This window comes from Eschrichtius robustus, chromosome 18, assembly GCF_028021215.1.
Source record: "Eschrichtius robustus isolate mEscRob2 chromosome 18, mEscRob2.pri, whole genome shotgun sequence".
NCBI lineage: Eukaryota > Metazoa > Chordata > Mammalia > Artiodactyla > Eschrichtiidae > Eschrichtius > Eschrichtius robustus.
The window spans coordinates 5,912,699-5,925,782 of NC_090841.1; the positions used below are offsets into that span (position 1 = coordinate 5,912,699).

The 13,084-nt window shown below is 42.6% G+C and overlaps 1 long non-coding RNA gene across 2 annotated transcripts; it reads right to left on the bottom strand.

Annotated features, from left to right (window-relative positions):
* Positions 1-7,117: 7,117 nt before the first annotated feature.
* Positions 7,118-13,084, bottom strand: LOC137751983 (uncharacterized). 2 transcript variants are annotated; one of them, XR_011071013.1, is made up of 3 exons: positions 12,866-13,084; positions 11,460-11,625; positions 7,118-7,353 (listed from the first exon to the last, which is right to left on the bottom strand). It is a non-coding gene; the product is annotated as an uncharacterized lncRNA (long non-coding RNA). The 2 variants fall into 2 exon arrangements; XR_011071014.1 differs by lacking the exon at positions 12,866-13,084 and adding an exon at positions 12,277-12,479.

Sequence of the window (13,084 nt, forward strand, 5' to 3'; positions counted from 1 at the left end):
TTTTTTAAGGCTAGACAAAAGTATAACCAAATATTCATAGTAGTTAACTCTGGGGAGTGGAACTGGGTATTCTTTTACATTTCATTTTATGTTCTTCTTCATTCTATATATTAATTAGCAATGTACTCATTTTAACATTAATAATACTATTTTTAATGTTATTAATGATTAACTGTGGGTAGAGAGATTACAGATGATTTTTAAATCTTTTTCTTATTTGAACCTTACTTTATGTCTAGAAGAAATGGGCATGATTTAGAAGAACATTGACTAAATTGTTGCTTTCCCTACAGAAAGTGCAACAGATGTATCGAGTTACAGCTGGGGCAGCTCTCAGAAGCCCTAAACACTTCTCCACCTCATTCATCATTGGCTGAGCTCTTAGCCTCACCAACCAGTATAGGCCGGGGTCAGACTGCACAGCACTGGGGAAGCTGTGGGACTTAGGATGCCGTCAGACAGGTCAAGGTCAGACTGCCTGGGGAGGGAAGGGGACGGCTCCGGGGGCATGAGGGTATGGGGACAGAAAGGCACAGTCGCACTCTTTTGTGCCTGTTAGACCCTGGCCGGAGAATCCCAGGACTGTGGAGCGAATCGCCTTGATTATGGGACTTCCTATGGTGTGATTCCTTATTGCAGTTTTCTGTTTAATTGTTGGTTTTTATTCCATAAACTTGGATGAACTGCTTACAGTTTTACCAGACCCTGCGCCAATTACTGGGGATAGAAAAAGGCAAAATATAGGATCCCTACTCTCAAGAAATCCAACATCAAATCAAAAGCAAGAATCAAATCAAAAGCAAGACTAGTGAAAGGGCACATTATAATACAGTGTGATTAGTACTTGAACACAGGTTTATGCGAAGTGTTCAAGGAATACAGAGGAAGGGGACACCAAGCCTGGGGGATTCTGGGGAATCTTAGCAGAGTTTGAAGGAGGCGAGCTGGAGAGAGGGGACCAAGGGAGGGAGTTCTCTGCAGAGAGAAGAGCCAGGAAGAAGAACTGGAGGCCAGAAAGAGCACAGAGAAAAGACGCACGGGTGGTTCCTATCGCTGCTGTCAAATTACTACAAACGTAGTGGCTCTGAACGACACAAGTTTATCGTTCTAAGGTCGAAGTCTAAACTGTCGGCAGGGCCTGCACTCCTTGGTTCCTGCCCTTCCACCCATCACAGCAACCTCTGCTTCCACAGGCATCACGTATGTGACGCCAAATCTCCCTCTTCCCCCTGTATAAGCACCCTCGTGATGACACTGGGCCCACCGGATGATCCAGGATGAACTTCCCCATCTGCAAAGTCCCTTCGCCCTGCAGGGCAACATCCACAGGTTCCAGGATTAGGACCTGGCGATGTTTGGGGCCATTGGTCAGCCTGCTACTGTCCCCCTGAGGCTTCACATGAATTCTTCTGCCCGGACAGCTCTTCTTTCTTGGGGCTGCTTCAGTGGGTCCTTCCCAGTTGCTGTGTAAACTTGGGCCATTCACTTCACCTCTTGCACTTCGGTCTCCTCATCTGGAAAATGGGGATAATAATAGACCCAGCCTAATCCGTGTTTGTGAAGCTACAGTGAGTTAGTGTATGGAAAGCACTCAGAGCAGCACCTTCCTCAAGAACTGGCCTTTTATTGTTGTCATTGTTATTGCCCCTTTTGTCACCGAGGTCTCTATTCCAATGTCACCTCTGCAAAAACATCTCTCCTGGCCACCCTAGCTAAAGTAGTAACTAGTAACTAGTAACTCTCTACATGTCTCGTCCTTCCTCCCTCCCTCCCTTCCTCCCTCCTTCCATTCTTCCTTTCTTCCTTCCTTTCTTTTTCCTTCCTTTCTTTTCCCTCCCTCCCTTCCTTCCTTCCTCTGTCTCTCTCTCTCCCCCTCCCCCCCCCCCTTTCTCTTTTTTCATAGCAATGATTGCAATCACATGACTCCCCAGTGGTGTGTACTACTTGATTTATTTACTGCTTTTCCTCTGCTTCCTCCCCTAGAGTGTGAGCCCTGTGTTTCATTCACCACTGATTCCCCTGCACCAAGCATGATGCATGACACATAGTGGGCCCACAGTCAACACCTGTGAATGAACAATTCAAACTCCATAGCCCGCATTGTCCAGTAGAGTAGCCACTGGCTGCACACGGCTGCTGAGCACTTGAAATCTGGCTAATCCAAACTGATATGTGCTGGAGGTGCAAAATGCACAGTAAATTTAGATTTCGTGTGAAACAGTGTTAAATATCTCATTAATAATTTTCATATTGTTTGCATGTTAAAATGATAGTAATTTGGATATATTGAGTTAAACAAAACATGTTAACATCAATTCCAGCTGTTTCTTTTTACTTCTTTTTAATATGGCTACTAAAAATTTTACATTGCCTACGAGATTTGGATTCTCTTTCTATTGGATGCCACTTCCCTAGAAAGCCCTTATGGCATGTGTTCTAAAAGCTGCACTATACGGGTTTGAATCCTTGGCCCACCATTTACTGGCTGTGTGACCTGAGGCAAATTATTCAGCTTCTTTCAATAAATGTTAGCCGTCATTAGCTAGTTTCCAAGGAAGAAATTATTCTGTGTCAGAGAAGTTCAGAAATTTATAAATGTTTGCAAGTAGAGAAAAAGAATAATATGAATCTGGAAAAATTTAGTAGACACTAGTGGTTTGGGTGGCTTCACTTTTAATAATTTATGTTTCTGATGGTTTGTATTTTTCACAATAACTGTGTCACATTTGGGTGGGAAAAAAATAGATATATTTTAAAAATAAATTAATAAAAGTTTGCAAAAATTTCTTAAATTTGTTCATTGCAAATGTCAGTTTTCAAGTCCTAAAACTGAAGGCTCTGCCCCTGAGGGTTGCCAGGCACGGATGTCACACCTCTCATATCAACCCTGACAAAGGTCCACCATCTGAGAAAGCCGACTGCATCCCACATCTTCTGACCTAATTCTGGGACATGCTAAGCCAAACAAATATCCAGGAAACTATATAAAGAGTTTCCATGTTTCTTTTCCACATACTTCCTTTTTCCATTTTGACTTTCCTCTAATAGTTTTATGAGTGCTCTAATACACAAAATATAGCCCTGTGCTGGACAGGTGCTCAGTAAACAGGGAATGACTCACTGAAGGAATGAATGCATCAATGAATTCAGTGCAACTAGCATCTCCCTCCTTCCCATCCTGTCCTTTATGACTCTTACTGGTTTTTCATTGTTAGATTATAACTTCCCAATGCATTTGATTCCTTTTTTCTTTTCCCTCCCCTGATGCCAACATCCTCCATGGATTTCTTTATGCTTTTCATTTTATTTACCACTTTTATGCTCTGATCCTCTTTAATACAATTTCTGGTGAAATTTCAGGAGACCTCTTTGGACTCCTCCTTTCAGCCACAGTTACAATCATGTTTTCAAAATAACTCTTCACGTGTATAGTATACATCCATTTATCATTTATCTCAGAAAAGGAGAATATATTTATATATTTATGAATATGAGTATATACTGTGATGATATAATCAACAAACCAGAATATAGACTTCTCCATGGGACAAATAAACCTGTTTTCTTTTTTTTTTTTTAATATTTATTTATTTATTTTTATTTGGTTGAGCCAGGTTTTAGTTGTGGCACGTAGGCTCCTTAGCTGCGGCATGCAAACTCTTAGTTGCGGCATGCATGTGGGATCTAGTTCCCTGACCAGGGATGGAACCCGGGCCCCCTGCATTGGGAGCACAGCGTCTTAACCACTGCACCACCAGGGAAGTCCCCTAAACCTGTTTTCTTCAACAACTAAATTGTAAGATTAAAAAAACCCAAGACACTGAAGTTAATCTCTACTATAGATTAATGAAGCCGTTAAGAGATATAGCAACCAATCATAATTTGCAAATCCTTTTTTGTACCTCATTTTTAAAAAACAAAACTATAAAATAAAAACATTTACAGGACATTTGTGTCATTTATGAGACAATTGTAACTTTGAACACAGACTAGATAATTTTTTTTAATAAATGTATTTATTTATTTTTGGCTGCATTAGGTCTTCATCGCTGTGTGTGGGCTTTCTCTAGTTGGCGGCGAGCAAGGGCTACTCTTCGTTGCGGTGCGCGGGTTTCTCATTGTGGTGGCTTCTCTTGTTGCGGAGCACGGGCTCTAGGCACGCGGGCTTCAGTAGTTGTGGCACGTGGGCTCAGTAGTTGTGGCTCATGGGCTCTAGAGCACAGGCTCAGTAGTTGTGGCGCATGGGCTTAGCTGCTCCATGGCACGTGGGATCTTCCTGGACCAGGGCTCGCGCCCATGTGCCCTGCATTGGCAGGCGGATTCTCAACCACTGCGCCACCAGGGAAGCCCCAGACTAGATATTCGATGATATTAAAGAAGAACTGCTGTTTTTAAAATTGAGGTATAATTGAACTAACATTGTATCAGCTTCAGGTGTACAACATAATAATTCAATGTTTGTATATATTGCGAAATGATCACCACAATAAGTCTAATTAACACCCATCACCGTACGCAGTTATAAAAAATGTGTTTCTCATAATGAGATCTTTCAGGATCCACTCTCCCAGCTACTTTCAAATATGCAGTGTTATTAACTGTAATCGCCACGCCGTACATTACATCCCCATGACATTCAGTTTATAGCTGGAAATTTGTATCTTTTGACTCCTTTCACCCATTTTGTCACTCCACCCCCGCTTCAGGCAACCACCAATCTGCTCTCTGTGTCTGTGAGCTCTGTTTTTTCTTTTTTTTTTTTTGATTCCACATGTAGGAGAGATCATGCAGTATTTGTCTTTTTCTGTCTGACTTATTTCACTAGCATTATGCCTCAAGGTCCAGCTATGTTGTCACAAACGGCAATATTTCATTCTTTTTATGGCTAAATAATATTCCATTATATATATACCATATTTTCTTTATTCATTCATCCATTGATGGACGCTTAGGTTGCTCCTATGTCTTGGAAATTGTAAATAATGTTGCAGTGAGCATGGGGGTGCATGTATCTTTTCAAGGTAGTGTATTTGATTTCTTTGGCTAAATACCCAGAAGTGGAACTGCTGGATCATGTGGTAGTTCTATTTTTAACTTTTTGAGGAAACTCCACACTGTTTTCCATAGTGGCTGCACCAATTTACATTCCCACCAACAGTGCACGGGGGTTCCCTTTTCTCCACACACTCACCAACACTTGTTATTTCTTGTCTTCTTGATAACAGCCATTCTAACAGGTGGGAGGTGATTACCTCATTGTGGTTTGGGTTTCCTTGATGATTAATGATGTAGAGCATCTTTTCTTGTACCTGTTGGCCATCTGTATGTCTTCTCTGGAAAAATATGTATTCAGATCCTCTGCCCGATTTTTAAAATCAGATTGTATGGGGTTTTTTGCTATTGAGTTGTATATTATATTTTTTGGATATTAACCCCTTATCAGATATATGATTTGCAAATCTTTCCTCCCACTCAGTAGGTTGCCTTTTCATCTTGCTGATGGATTCCTTTGCTGTGCAGAAGTGCTATTTTTAAGGTATGATAAAGATAAAAGTATTCATATTTTTTAAAGATATATTCTAAAAATTTAGAGATGCATTTATATATTTTGCATTTTCTTCAAAATATTGGGGAGATGTGAACAAAGCAAAACTGGCTATGAGTTGATCGTTATTAAAACTGGGTGATGGGAGTTTCTTATACTATGTTTCTTTTTAATGTTCTTGAAATTTGTTATAATAAAAAAGTAAAACATAAAATAATTGCTTATTACAAAATAAATATAATTATGGAAAATCTGAAAAATATAGAAGAGTCTAAGAAAAAGGAAAAAACAAAAACAAAACTGCTCCTAACACCACAGCAGTGGTCTTAATCACTCATATTTTGGTATGATTCCTTTCAGTCTGTATTCTGTGCACATATATATATAAAGACATGTGTGTGCATGTGGCCATTTTAAAGCATGATCACATTTTCACAGTCTTCCCGTCAAGAAGTGGAATATATGTCCCCCCTCCTTGAATCTGGATGGGCTTGTGGCTGCTTTGACCAGTATAATATGGAGGAAGTAACTCCATGTGGTTAGGTCATGACAGGCCAGGTGGCCTCTACACTGTTTGCTGGGAACACATGCTCTTGGAGGCCTGAGCCACCATGTAAGATGTCTGATGACCTTGAGGCTGTCAAGCTGTGAGGAGGCCCAAGCCTCATGTAGAGGTTCCAGTTAACAGTTCCAGCTGAGTCATGTCAAATGAGGTGCCAGATAGGTAAATAAAGAAGCTCCCAGCCATTCAAGACTGCCCAGCTGAGGCTCCAGGCACTGGAGAAAAGACAGCTCCTGTGCCCCAGAGAATCCGTGAACATATTGAAATAGTTGTTGTTTGAGGTGGTTTGCTACACAGTAATAGAAGACAGGACAGGATTTGGTACCTGGAAATGGGTTGTGGCCATCAAAATGCCTACAATGTGGTGTTTGTTTGGAGACTGGCTGGCAGGCAGAAGTCAGGCAGGCGTTGGGAAAGCTGAAGGTGAGGGTCTGAACAAAGTGAGGAAAGTGTTATGGATGCTGAAGGAAAGGAGATACATGTTAGGTACTGGCAGAACGTTTGGCAACGCTGTCACCTGGGATAACGGGGCAAATAGGAAATGTCCTTAATAAACTCAGTAATCTGGCTGAGGAGATTTCTGGACGGGATATTAAAGGGGCCACCAACTTGTTCTAGCTGCCTATAGAGGATGTGAAAGGGAGAAGAGAAAGAATACACCATTCAGTTATCAGCGAGCATTAAGAGGAAATGTAGAGGGCTCAGCTGGAACTTAGCCAGCAAAGGATTCTCTGAGCAAAGATCAAATCCAGGACACAGTAAAAAAAAAAAAAAAAAAAAAAAGTGTCTTCAGAATAAAAATGAAGCCAAGGGTGTGACTTTAAAGCCCTTTGTTAGCACCTAAGAAAGGTATAGGTGCTGCTTCATAGACTCAACTAGACAAAAGGCCTTGTCAGGATGGAAAATTTGTTTCCTCTTAGGCTCAGTACCTGGGAGCCTTCCAATTTAACTGACAAAAGACAGGTGAACAGGAGAAAAAGAACACACACTTTATTAATATTTTACCTGCATGGGAGTTCACAGAAAAGAAGTGAAACTCAAAAGAAGTAACTAGACTCAAGGCCTTGTACACCATTTGAACAAAGGAAAGGAGGTTTGGGCTTCGAGAAGTGATACATGTGGGAAGTGGCTAGGAAATATATGAGGAAAAGCGAAGGCGGATGAAGGTTACTTTAGTAAGGCGTGTCTGCAGGCTCCTCGTAGTGCTGCCTCTCCACCGCCAGTGATAGAAGCGGCTCTCCACCTCCTGGTACAGGAGAGGGAGGATACCTTCAGAAAGGGAATTTGATGCCCTACTTTTAGGCAGGAAAGGGAAGGACACAGAACTCTCCCTGGATCTGCTGACTCTCAATCGCCTACAGAGCCCAAGCCAAAGTGGCACATGTTGAGATGGCACATTCTGGACCTCTTCTGCCTTCTAAGAACTTCAGGGAAAACCTTACAAGCAATCTCTGTTAAACAGTAGGGCTTCTAAAGATCTAAAGGCATTGCTACACAACAGCCACATGGGGGCCCAAGGTAGACAAGGAATCTCAGAGGTTTGTGGGTGACTTTCTCTAACGGAGCAGGTTTTTTATAAATTGCGATACGAGAAATCCACAGAGATTTTGAGGGAATTATATCAGCTTGAATAGAGAGGAACAGAGGCGGTACAGAATGAAATGAGGGACTTCCCTGGTGGTCCAGTGGCTGACTCTGCGCTCCCAATGCAGGGGGCCTGGGTTCGATCCTCGGTCAGGGAACTAGATCCCACATGCGTGCTGCAACTAAGAGTTCGCATGCTGCAACTAAAGATTCCACATGCCACAACTAAAAGATCCTGCATGCCACAACGAAGGTCCCACACGCAGTTAACGAAGATCCCGCATGCCGCAACTAAGACCCAGCACAGCCAAATAAATAAACTAATAAATAAATAAACAAATATTTTAAAAAACAAAACAAACAAAAAAATGAAATGAGGCCTTTGGCTGCCCAAACTTAGGCAGAAAGCAGACTGGAAAAAATTACCATCATTGGCTACTTTTTATGGGGAAAGGGAGGATGATTCAGAGAATGGGAACAAAGACCCACAGGACAGAGGGGAAAGTCCCAGACAGTCACTCCCAGGGAGCAGGACAGAGTCCTAATCAATAAGCGAACATCACATGCTGGGATGGATTTCAAAATTAATATAAACCAATGACTGCTGTGCATTTCTGTTTTCTCCACTTTGGAACAGGAGTATCTTAGCAGTTATCCTATACTCATCCTACTGTTGTATGTTGGGTTTATTTGAGGGAGGAGTGGCAGAAAACTTGTCTCTTTAATTCATCAGTTTACAGATCAAGCAGAACCATACCCAAAGAGATTAAGTCAAGGTGCCTAACATCCACCTGGACCTGATTTATATTAGGAGACCCTGTCACCTAAGCGTAAGCCCAATGCCTTAGTAAGTAACATAAAACTTTAGGAGGAGAGAACTTGGACATGGAGAATGTAAATAATTTGTGGGCATGGAACTAACTGTGGCAGTTTTAAAATATGGCTGCAAATTATTTGACATTCCTCCCATAGAGAGGTGGATTTATTCCCTTCTTCTTGAATCTGAGAGGGTTTGTAAATGCTTCAATCAATAGATTACAAGTGGTGGTAAAAATGACACTGTGACTTCTGAAGGTAGATCACAATAGGCCATAGAGCTTCCCACCTGCTCACTGGGAACACAAATTTTCGGAGCTCTGAACCACAATGTAAAAAGTCTGACAACCCTTGAGGAGGCTCAAGCCACACGGAAGAGGAGCTCTGGTTAACAATCCACAATGATCCCAACTTTGGGCTCCTTTCAGCCTATGCACCAAATACGTGAATAAAAAAACCTCAAGGGAATTCCCTGGCAGTACAGTGGTTAGGACTTGGCGCTTTCACTGCAGTGGCCCAGGTTCAATCTCTGGTCGGGGAACTAAGATGCCACAAGCTGTGCGGTGCAGCCAAAAAAATAAATAAAATTTTTAAATGAAATAAAATTTAAAAATTAAAATTAAAATTAAAAAAAAAAGAAACCTCTAGATGATTTCTGCCCTGGCCACTCAAGTCTTCCTGAGGGTCCAGACATTGTGGAGTGGACACAAGTCATTCTTGTTGTACCCTGTCCAGGTTCCTGACCCACAGAATCCATGGACATAACGACGTGCTTGTTGTATGACACTGAGTGTGGAGTTGTTATACAGCAATAGAAACAGCACCATATTAGTTTCCTGTGGGCACTGTAACCAATTATCCCAAATTTGCTGGCTTAAAACAATAAATTCATTCTCTCACAGTTTTCAGGCCAGAGTCCAAAACTGGGCTGAAATCAGGATGTGAGCACAGCCACACTCTGGAGACTGGGGGAGAATATCTCATCCTTGCTTCTTCCAGCTTCTGGTGGCTGCTGGCATTTCTTGGCTTGTGGCTGCATCACTCCAGCCAACATCAAATCTCTCACTGCTCCTTCCTATCACTTTCGCACGCGTGTGTGTGTGTATGTGAAATCTACCTCTGCCTCTCTCTTATAAAGACATTTGTGGTGGCATTTAGGGCCTACGTGAATAATCCAGGGTAATCTCTCCATTTCAAGATCCTTAATTTAATCATATCTGCAACAACCGTTTGGGGTGGGATTGTTGCTTTTTTGTTTTTTGGTGTTTCGGTTTGGTTTTGATTTTGATGTCCCTTTTTTGGCTTGTTTGGTTTTTTTGCCATACAAGGTAACAGTCACAGCTTCCAGGGATTAGGCTATAGACGTCTTTCAGAGGGCCATTTTTCAGTCTAGATACATAAATACATAGATACATAGATGCAAAAGATCATACTGTACATGTATATTCTTTTGCATCATACTGTATATATTCTTTATGAGACAAAAGGAATAAGTATTCCTCAGATCATTAAACACTCTGAAAATAGCAGCTTTAATGGTTACATAATGTTCTACTGAATGGGTATACCATAATTTAGTTACCCAAAATATTAATGTCGGACACTTATTTCCAACTCCCTACTTTTTTTTTTTTAATAAATTCATTTATTTATTTTTGGCTGCGCTGGATCTTCGTTGCTACGTGCGGGCTTTCTCTAGCTGTGGCAAGCGGTGGCTACTCTTTGTTGCGGTGCGCGGGCTTCTCATTGCGGTGGCTTCTCTTGTTGTGGAGCACGGGCTCTAGGCGTGCGGGCTTCAGTAGTTGTGGCATGTGGGCTCAGTAGTTGTGGCTCGAGGGCTCTAGAGCACAGGTGCAGTAGTTGTGGCGCACGGGCTTAGTTGCTCCGCGGCGTGTGGGATCTTCTCAGACCAGGGCTCGTACCCATGTCCCCTGCATTGGCAGGCAGATTCTTAACCACTGCGCCACCAGGGAAGCCCCAACTCCCTACTTCTGATTATTTCCTTAGATTAGTCCTAGATGTGAAATTACTAAACTTAATGAGTGTATTTTAAGACTTCTAAAATATTGCCAAATTGCCATTCAAAAATATATTAATTTACAATCCCATCAGTATGGGAGGTGCCTGTTTATCACACTGCCACCAGATTGAGTATTGGATTTTTAAAAGTGTTATGTTATTTGATGATATTTCATTAGAAGGCTGGTATTTGTCTTATCATTTTGCATTGAATTTTTTATATATTAAGGAAAATAATCCTCTGACATTTTTGTAGCAAAGGCTTTTTTGTCATTTTTAATTTGCTTTTAAATTTTGAAGATGACGGTTCTGATAGCTCTCTACTATTCTCCTTATAATTCTTACTTTGCCTTTATACTTAGAAAGTCTGCCACATTCAGAGAGCAGACTCAACCATGGTTGAAATAGCACGGTGTTCGACATCAGAAAGGCATGGGTCATAATCTATCTCATAGGGTCAGATATTGGTTTTTGCAAAGATTAAATGAAATAAGTTAAAGAATCAAGCACAAGGCCTGGGATGTGTAAACCCTCTGTTTCCTTTCCTTCTGTTTACTAGAAAATAATAGACTCAAGCAGATCACAAAAAATGCAAATGCCAAAAAAGTATGAAAATATGCTCAACCTGCTTAGTAAATCATGGAACATAAAATTAAGTTAGTTACCATTTTCTGTCCATCAGATTAACAAAAATTTAAGCGATAACCTCTAGTGCAAAGAGGCCGTGGAGAAAGGGGAACTCATTTATAGGCACCTGTGTGGTACTGTGAATTGCTAAACCTTTTTGGAAAGCAATGACTATATTTATTAAAGTTTAAAGGTGAAAAAAAAGTTTTAAATTGAGCATTTTCTTTGACCTAGGATTTCCTATTTGAGTCATCTATCCTTTAAAAATACAAAGATACAAAAAGATATATGTAAAACGATGCTTACCTTTGGACCATTTATGATAGCAAAATGCTGACAGCAACGTGAAAATCCATCAGTAGTAGAAAAGCAGTTGAATAAATGTGTTTCTTTTCGGTCTCTACCCACTAAAATGTAAGCTTCCCAAGAACAAGGATTTTTATCTGTGATCTTAATGCTGTTTTCCCAGCACCTAGAACATAATAAACATTCAAAGAAATTGTTGAGTAAATGAATAAAATTCTGGTATAACCAAATTTATAAAATGGAGTGGCCATTAAAAAGTCAGTTGGATTTATATATAATGACCTGGGGAAATGCCCATGATATATTATTAACTGATAAAAGCAAGTCACAACGAAAAGTATGACTTCATTCTTTTTTAAGGAGAGACAAAAGGAAGAACAAGATAAGTGATACAAATTTGTCTAAGCACAAAAAATTCTTGGGATGATATGGACCGGGGTGTTAACACTGGTACCCCAGAGGGATGGGATTGAAAGAAGGGGCATATTTTAACTTTTCCCACCCCTCTGCATTGTTCAAACTTGTTGGAAGGAATTGTTCCGCGGAAGGCCTCAACGTGCGTTCATAAAAAAAACCAAATCAGGCTTTGCTATGGGAAGGACAACCTCTTTGAGTCCTTTGCCCCCGCGTTAGGAAATCAGGTCCTTTGGCGTTACTAGGTATTCTTTTTACAGTATTGGTTTGTTGCTTTTTTGACTTTTGTGCCCCTCCCCCCAACACCCCCCCCCAACTCTCCCACGAGTTTGCTCAGCCCGTCCCCTTCCTGCAGGTATCTTTCCTGTCCAACCTGCCGACTCCCCCTGCGCGCTTATCTGACCTCGTGCTCTGCAGCGGCACCCGTGCACCGTGTGCACGCCCGACCTTTGCCACCTTCCGCGCTCACGGCAACTGCAGGAGGATGTGGTTTACGGAACACGTGGCCCGAGGCTTCTCACTCCAGCGCCCGTATTTCCGAAATGGTCCCCCCAAGCGCAAGGCCCATCTCCAATATTCAAAGGAAACCCAGAGGAGGGGGCCGGGCTTGGAGGAGGAGGGGGGAGGGGGCGAGAGGGGGAGATGAGGTCTGGAGAAGCACCTGCCGGCGCCTCCACCACTATTAATATTAACTTTTATTAAGACTTGGCCCTTCTCTCCCTGGGGCTTCACAAAGCAGGAAGCCAAGGGCAGGGGTGCAGGGAAGGGAATTGGCAGGAAGAGAAAACCTTGAGTAAATTATTTAGCCGTGAGGCGAGATTAAGAGTGATTCCGCCCTCTCCCCTCCCCCACCCGCAAAGCGGGCCCAGGTTGGGGATCAGCCCTCAAACCGCCACTAATCGTTCAAGCTGGACGACATCTGGAGTCTGGTGAGGGGCAGGCCAGGGAGACGTCTGTCGGCGACACGAGGTGCGAGGGCGGCGGGCACCCACCGGGCCCCCGGCTCCGGGGGACGTGGCCTCTCCGCAGGGCAGGCCGCGCCTGTTGGTGGCGATGGAGGGAGGCGGCTGAGGTCGAAAGTGCCAGAGCGCGGCCGGGAGAGGCGCAAAGGGGTGGGCTTGTTCGCACCCGCTGGGCCAGGCGACACCTCCTGCCGTGGACCCCGGCCCTGCGCCACGGCGGGGAAGAGGGAAAAGCAGCCGAGGGCCGCG